The sequence below is a fragment of the Chelonoidis abingdonii genome, chromosome 3 (genome assembly GCF_003597395.2).
Source record: "Chelonoidis abingdonii isolate Lonesome George chromosome 3, CheloAbing_2.0, whole genome shotgun sequence".
Taxonomy (NCBI): Eukaryota; Metazoa; Chordata; order Testudines; family Testudinidae; genus Chelonoidis; species Chelonoidis abingdonii.
In genome coordinates, this window is record NC_133771.1 from 21,198,431 (window position 1) to 21,207,662 (window position 9,232).

Consider the following 9,232-nt stretch of genomic DNA (forward strand, 5'->3'; position numbering starts at 1 on the left):
ATACTAGAGTGGAACTTGAGACCTACATTCACTTCAGTGCTCCACCACAGACTTCCAATGAGATCTTGGATAAGGAACCTGGGGTATGTTTCCACTGCAGAAAACAAAACAAAACAAACATGGCACCCGGGTCAATGGTGTTGGGCTTGCTCGGCTCACACAACGGGGTTAACAAAAGCAATTTAGATATTCCTACTTGGGCTGGAGCTTGGGCTGTGAAACCTGAGCTCCGAGACACCCCTACCTGCCCTTGCTGTGTTTCAGATCCCAAGCAGGAACATACTACACTGCCATTTTTAACCCTGTAGTGTAAGCCCTGCGAGTACAAGTCACTTGACTCAGGCTCTGAGACTGACTACCAGAGAGTTTGGGGGGTTTGCACACTGTAGACATACCCTTACTTCCTCCAGTAAAATGGGGACAGTAGTACTTCTCTAGCATACAGGGGCATTGGGGAGATCAATTCCACTGAAGATTAAGGTGCTCAGACACTATGGCAATGGTACAAATACGTACCTAGGATAGATAGTACAGTATATATGAGAACTTAGATAAAAATGTTCACCTTTGAGCATAATTAACTTGATGATAAACAGACTGGACAACTGTCCACTACTGATTTTCACTTTAGCTACAGGACCATTATTTGTTTGGCTGAAAGGAGCTCTTAGTGAGGAAAATTACATCAAGTGAATACGAGCAAAAAGAGGAGGGAACATCCACGTAGTTTCTCAGAAATGGGTCCAAACCAAACTCCTGGATCTGACCACGTGAACTTTTGGGAAGTTTGGACCCAATGCAGATCTGAACTTTAGGAGTAATAGCTCTCTCTACCTTGTATGGAAATCTCTTGACTGTCTACCTACAGCAGTGTAGTACCTGAGCAGCTCTTGCAAAGTTGTAATGGAAACAAATCTTCCCCCTTAGTACTGGGAGTGGAGGGGGAAGATTCCAAAAATAAACAAATCCCTCTTCATTAGTAGTTTGAAACAGTTAAATCTAATATTTCCTGCAATACATATTACAACTAGTCATACATACATCCCCCTCGCCCCCCAAGTAACAGGCAGCAATCTGTCGCAGTCTTTCCAAAAGGTGGTGCTTGCCTGGGGTGTCTATGTAGGAGCACATGTAAAAACAACTGTTCAGTTTCTTCATCCTATTTATTAAGGATATCATCATAATCATATTGGCTTGGAAATTTTCCATTCATCACTCCACTCCCTTTTTATGAATCACTTTTCAAGAAAGCATCATAGCCCTTCATGTGGCACTTTGCTATTTTTAGGACAAATGCTGCAAGTGTATTTAGTGTGATTACTTTCAAAACTTCACAGAGAAACCAATCCATAACGCTAAAAACCACAGGCCTGATTCTCCATTCACATACCCACGTCATTCCAGTTACTTCCAGTTCACATCCCTGTAAGTGAAGAGAATCAGGCCCATTGTTAGAAGATAAAAGAAATACTTATGTCAGAGCATAAAAATAACCCAAAAGTTAAAATGAGCACTGCTGTGAGAACAAGCCATTTTAAATTACAAATAGGTCCTGAGAGACAAAGTTCAGAAAATGATCCTAGTTTTCTCAAGTTCCAGGGGGTTCCATTTAAGATACAGGAGATGTTCAGCCACCTGTAATGAGTTCCCATCATTACCTCAACTCTGCAACAAGAAAGCAACAGAAAATAAGGATCTCTTCCAATATTTGATGGGATTTGGATGCAGTTTTCAGGCTTGAATTTATACAAAAAGATGCAAGCTTATAATTCCCAGTCCTGGTCCCACTGAAATCAACTGGAGTTTTGCCATTGATTTTAATGGGATCAGGATTTGGGCCTGAATTTCTTCTATTGCTTTTATAGCTCAGCACATAGCATGCTAAATTCCCTTTGATACGAGAGTGCAATGTGTTGATCAAGTCTTAAAAATCTTTAAAAATATCCTTATCTTAACGTCTTTGGTCTATCCTCTTTCTTGCATCATTAACCCACACAGTGTTTTAACTGACTAGATGATGACAATTCATTTAATGGCAACTTTCAAGGTTTTGATATTTGGTTTTGTTCCACACTGGAATAAAAAAACAAAACCTTTACAATGATTTCACAACAACTGAATTGTGTCTAAATGTTTCTAACCAAAATCTGAGGTTTTTGATTCAGGAAGAGGGATTGAAATGGCTAGGAAGGCTGAAGGGGGCATGTGTATGCACATGGGGCCTTTGACTAGTGTGTAGGAGACCAAGGTTCAAGTCTGCTTAGTTTAGAACAGAGTTTTTCATTCTAGATCATTCTGTAGGAGATAGAGCAGAGATCTGTACCTCTCCCAGGCTTGACCCAAAAATCTTTTCAATTAAATTTTTGTTAAAACTGAAATATTCCCACAAAAATATTTAGTTTTGATGAAACAGCATATTTAGATGAAATTTAATTTTTTTCTAAAAATTTTCTATCCAGCTCTACCTTCAAGAAATACCTGGCGACGCGACCTTCAGGCTGATAGCAAAAAAATGGGCTATACGTGGAACCAGCTAGAGTGACTGGCCCAGGATAGAGGACTCTGGAGATCTGTGCTTGGCGGCCCATACCCCGATTGGGGTGACGGGCATGAGTGAGTGACTACCCAACAAAGTTACCTAAGTACCCATAATTAAACTTGGTTGAAGAATTTTCAGCAGAACAATTTTTCATTAGAAAAATGCAGCTTTATCTAAATGAAAATGTTTCCAGGAAACATTTCAAAACAAAAACCATTTGCTCCCATTCAAAAGCAATTATAAATTTATGTAATATCAAGATGTTTTATTCTGATAATGGCAAAACATTTTGTTTCAACTTTATTAAAATTGATATTGTAATATATACAAGTAGAATGGTATAGTGTTATATTTATACAGATCTTAATTTCAAAACAAAGAGATCATTCTGTAGGAATGATAATAGTTCAATATTAAATATATCACTATGCAATATTATCAAAACAAAATGGTTTTACATTATTGAAATTAAATGTTTCCAAATCAAGTTTTTTTTGGTATTTCTGCTCTGCAGAACATTTCTAAGTTTCAATTTTCTTCCCTGATTTAGAATTAATTTTTTAATTAATATCAGAACTTCCTGTGGAGCAGAAATGCCCTTTTGTGGTGATCAGCTTTACCTATAATAGAGACAGGGCTCAGCTGTGCAATTCACATCCTCATCTAGATTCAAGCTTTCCCAAAGTTGTATGGGTGTCTGGATTCATCTCCTGTAAGAACGGAGATATATTGAGGGTAAAATTCTATGGGATACAAGAGAAAATGGGATATTAACTACTGCAACTAAATGCAAGTGAGTCTCAGATTAAATCCAATATCAATTAGTCTCACTGAAGAAAACAGGTGCACATGTTCTTTGGATACCAGTGCCTGATTTTCTCTCATTTGTAGAATCCTGTTGTAATGTGAAGCTAAACAAATGAGACTCAGAATTTACTTATGTTTTTTTCATTCACTCTGCCTCTTAAATTAACCCAGGTCTTAAAATAGGATTTATCAATGTTGACTTCTTGGGCAAAGTAATTTATTCTTCTTGGTTACTTTAAATTCTTTCTAGCAGTGACTTTCTTGACTCCACATTGTCAGATTAGTCTGCAGTTTAATCTGGTACTAGTTTGCAAATAGTAACCAGTTTAGTGCACTTTCCCCTTTAACAAGAGAGACGTAACAAGAGGAGAGGCATGAGAAGCAGAGCAAGGAGGGCAGCTACTAGTGTCAGGATTTGAGGGGATTGTTCCATTCACAAATATCACAGTCAAACTTTGCACTTCTATAGAGCTTTAGACCTGGGGAATCACAAAGTTCTCTCTCCAAGAGCTCACTAGGTCTGAAAAAAACCCTGGGCTATGTAAAACCCACAAGGTTTCATGAAAGGGGTGTGTGAACTGAGCCCTGCAGTTTGTTTTGCAGTCACTGGAAACAAGCGAACAGCTGCAGGTTTGCTTAAAGAGCAGAATTGAAGGGTTTGGGGGTGGAGTTTGTTCTTTAACGCTGGAAGGCCAATCCTCCACAGCCTCTTAACCATCCCTTAATCTAACAAGTCCTAGCATCTTCACCTCCTCTCTTAGTTACTTTATAATCTGTGTATCATTAACAAAATAATTTAACTGTTCCATCATGTTCACGTGGGTCCAGCAAAGGAAACTAGGCTGAAGTGGAAAAGGCTTTTGACAACACTTTCCAGATATAAGGACATTTGAACAATGGAACAATTGCCATTGCCACCAATAGCATTCCTATAAATAGAGACTAGTGTATTGATTTCTCTCAGAAGAATACACCACCAGCTGGTGAACAAAGCAGAGGAGATTGTTACTTGAAATATGATGGATTGAACAAGAATAACTTGTTCTGTTTCTGGAGCCAGCAGAGAAGGGGGTCACAGACAGTGGCAGAGAGAGATGATGGACATACAGCTGTCTGCTGCAGCTGTCTTTATTGTTCTGCCTGCAAAACTGAAACTTAACACCAAAGTGAGGCTTTGCGCTGGGGAGAGAGGAGAGTGCGCAAACATTAAAGGGACAGGACATCACAAGTCTCATCACTTCTAAAACAGTTATAGATGTGTGCTTTTGAAAATAGGTTGAGTTCATGACATATTAATGAAATTGCTACAATAAATGAGGAGGAAAGAAAAATAATGGTGAAATAAAAAAATGAGTTAATGAGGACTCCTGAGGTATTTTTCCTGCCACTAACTTGTTATGGAACCTGGGGAAGTCATTTTTCAAGGTGCAGAGATCTTTGGGGCACACTTTGTCATTTCATTTGTCCATTAGGCATCTAGTAAAGGTTGATACTATGTAAATAATCTTTTTTTTAAACTTAGCCTCTTGTGCCTCATTTTATTTTTCTGTTAAATGGGTACAGCAAAACTCACAGACCTTCTGAGAGACTTAATTGCTGTATTGTTCTCAGAGATCCTCAGAGAACAGTACTACAGAAGAGCAAAGAAATCTTCAGCCTCTTTCAATAAAGAAAGAAGGAGTAACACTACAGACTGCATAGGAAAGATAGGAAGTATGGCAAGAGATCACACTGTCTTAACCAGGAGATCTTCAATGATCTAAAAAATAAAGAGTCCTACAAAAAGTGGAAACTAGATCAAATTACAAAGGATTAATATAAACAAATAAACCAAGTATGTAGGAACAAGATTAGAAAGGCCAAGGCACAAAACAAGATCAAACTAACTAGAGACATAAAGGGCAAAAGGAAAACATTCTACAAATACATTAAAAGCAAGAGGAAGACCAAGGACAGGGTAGGCCTGTTACTCAATGCAAGGGGAAAAATAATAACAAAAAAATGTGGAAATGGCAGGGGTGCTTAAGTTTTCACCAAGAAGTTGGTGGGGATTGGACATCTAACATAGTGAATGCCAGTGAACATGCGGTAGAATCAGAAAAGGCTAAAACAGGGACACAACAAGTTAAAAATCAATGAGACAAGTTAGATGTCTTCAAGTCACGAGGACTTGATGAAATGCATCCCAGAATACTCAGATAACTGACTAAGGAGATATCTGAGCCATTAGCAATTATCTTTAAAAGGTCATGGAAGATGGAAGAGATTCCAGAAGACTGAAAAAAGAGCAAATATAGCACCAACCTATAAAAAGGTAAATAAGGACAACCCAGGGAATTACAGACCAGTCAGCTTAACTTCTGTACCCAGAAAGATAATAGAGCAAATAATTAAGCAATCAATTTGCAAACATCTAGAAGATAATATGGTGATAAGTAACAGTCAGAATGGTTTTGTCAAGAATAAATTGTGTTAAACCAACCTGAGCGCTTTCTTTGACAGAGTGACAAGCCTTGTGGATAGAGGGGAAGCGGTAGACTTGGTATATCTTCACTTTAGTCAAACTTTTTATACTGTCTCACATGACTTTCTCATAAACAAATTAGGGAAATGCACCACTGATGGAACTACTATAAGGTGTATGCATAGCTGGTTGTAAAATCATTCCCAGAGAATAGTTATCACTGCTTCACAGTCATGCTGGAAGGGCTTAATGAGTGGGGTTCTGTGGGGATTAGTTCTAAGTCCAGTTCTGTTCAATATCTTCATTGATGGTTTAGATAATGGCATAGAGAGTACACTTATAAAGTTTGCAGACAATACCAAGATGGCAGGGGTTGCAAGTGCTTTGGAGGATAGGATTATATAATTCAGAATGATCTGGACAAACTGGAGAAAGTACAGAGAAGAGAAACAATGAGAAAAGGTCTAGAAAACATGACCTATAAGGGAAGATTGAAAAAATTAGGTTTGTTTAGTCTGGAGAAGAGAAGACTGAAAGGGGGCATAACAAGGTTGTTGCAAAGAAGAAAGAGAAGAGGGAGAAGAATTGTTCTCTGAGGATAGGACAAGAAGCAATGGGCTTAAATTGCAGCAAGGGAGCTTTAAGTTGGACATTAGGAAAAAAATTCCTAACTGTCAGAGTGGTTAAGCACTAAAATAAAATGCCCAGGGTGGTTGTGAAATCTCCATCATTTTAAGACCAGGTTAGACAAACACTGGTCAGGAATAGTCTAGATAATTCTTAGTCCTTCCATGAGTGCAGAGGACTGGACTAGATAACCTCTTAAGGTCCCTTCCAGTCCTATGATCGCTCTTTAATTGGAACAACAAGGTGAGACCATGGAAACAACGATCATATAATGGGGATGTGGAAGGACTGAAAAGTGAGAACAAAGCATGAAAGCATGCAGGACTGGATCTTTATATCATTTATTCTTATAAAAAAGATTATTCCCAGCCTTGTTGGAACTGAATGTTGTATGACTTAATACCTACTAGCATTTCTATGCCCAATTTCTTACATACTCTCAATTGCAGGATTAGGCCCACGGCATGCTTGCATTATCATGCTCAGATATATTGATTTAGCTCTAAGGAGGATTTACCTGCTGAAATTGCTACTGGGCTGACAACAGTATTATTAACAGGCGATGGACAGTTGTTGGTACTCACACTCCATCATGCTGGTTTCATCAACTCAGAACAAGGCTATACAAATAATTAAATTATAGTCCTGTTGTATGAATTCTACCCTATTCCCACATCCCTAGCATTCACAGAGGGAACTGAAGGAAGCAGAACCATTGTGACATGGTTGCATCAGAAGAACATTCTGGAGGAGTTTGCATAGTGGGAGCCGGTGGGAAAATCCTGCACGTACATTACAGCTCCACTTGCAGAGCCTTCTTTTGCATCACTGGACTGGGGGTGGGGGGTGGATACAATGATTAAGTGGGAGGGGCAAGGACATGTTCTCTTCCCCTGAGGGCTAAGTGGACTTCACAATGCTCCCTACCCGAGCCAGCAATGGAGAACTCAAGGTTGACTCCACGTAACTTTTAACTCAAGGTGACTGCTACAAAAGCTTTTTCTGAATATTTTCCCCAGTCTGAGGAGAAAACAGTAACAGTTTTAATTAAAGTGAACTGTCACGAGCAACGACATGCTCATTAACTTTCATTGTAAATGCTTTCACTTATCATCATAGTGACAAAGAAATAAACGAGAGATCCAAATATGCCAACTAAACTGCTTAAAAAAAAATGCATACATTTTGCCTTTCCCTGTTCTCTTTAGCTAGCATAAGGTAACAGAAAATGAGATCTCCCCTGGATTTCTGTACAAGACTAAAGGACAAGAAACAGTCAACTTCTGCTGACGGCTCACCTCTTATTAGCGCTGACTTCATAAGAAATCTATAAGCAGTTCTGTTCTACGAGAGTAAGGGAAATCCCTAACAGGGATTAGACTGTGTACTTTGGGTTTTATTCCCTGCAAATTTTGGTCTCATGAAATGATCTAGAACTTTTTTTTTAAACTTCTGCTTGCTTTGAAACTCAAATGGAGAAATGCTAGGCCAAAATCAGGATTGCCTTCCAAGGAATTGCACTCAACTGACACCAGTATAACGGGCAGCAGAGTCTGGCCCTAGATATCTGAATGGCATCAGCAAATACGATCTACCAATAACATTATCTAACAGGTCCACAAGATTATGCTGCATGGCACTGATTGCTGAATCAGAAGTCCTGGGTTCTGTTGCTGGCTTTTTCATTGGCCTACTGTGGGACCCTTAATACCAGTATGAAGAAAAAAGACAGATACATCTTATTTCAATAACTCTTAATACTGCTCTTTACCCTTCTAGTCTTACACAAAGAAGCCTTACACATACAGAATAACAATTTTATTCTTTGTTGAGCACTGACAGTGCGCTAGGTGCTATAAAAAACATGAAGTTGGGACAGATTCTGATCTCGTTTACGTAAGTGCAATATAAAAATAACTGCACAGAATAAATGCAGAATGGCTCCACACAGTCAGCGCTCAACAAATAACAGAGGAAGTTAGAAGACGTAACTAAATGTTGTAATGAAACTATAAAATGTTATTACAGAAATTATCCAGAGGGCATAAGCATGTTGTGACAGTCATCAGCGGCCCCCGAACAGCTAGTAGCCTTAGCAACCATTAGGGGAAATTGGACACCTCACGAACACAGTAGCCTGAACTTTTGAACTATCTTCCCTTATCGGTCTTGAGGCAGTTGAAGCTGGTCCTAAGCCGGTTTTTGCTGAGCAGATTGCAGAAGTGCAGGGTTTGCTAACCACCAATCAAATGCTAACACGACCGAAGCCTGTGCGTGAGTGTGTATAAAAGATTCTTGGTTTTTGTATGGAGTCTTTGTACCAAGGTACAAAACTCTCTTTTCTTCCGCAAAATAAAGCAACCTTTCCTTATCCCTGTCAGGCTGCCATTGGCTCTCAGCTAGGCGAAACTGACATTTCGGTAACAATGTCATTCCCAGAGATCCACAGGATCCTTATTAACTCAAGTCCAAACTGATGTTTAAGGCTTAAGTGTGCCCAATAAAAAAATATTAACAGCATCAACAAGCACCATGGGAACCATTCTAAAGGGTTGTGTACACTACAGAGCCTTGGACTGGTATAGCTATGCCAGCAGAACTCTCTAGTGTACACATGACATAAACCAGCAGGAGGCATTCTTTTGCCAGCGTAGCTACACCACCTCCCCAAATTTCATTAGCTATGCCGACGGAACTCTGTTGGTTTAGTGATGTCAACACTGAGGGGGTTTTCGGCTTAGCTATGTGAGGTACTAGGTGCCAGTCCGGCCCTCCTCCCCCTACTCAACTCCTCA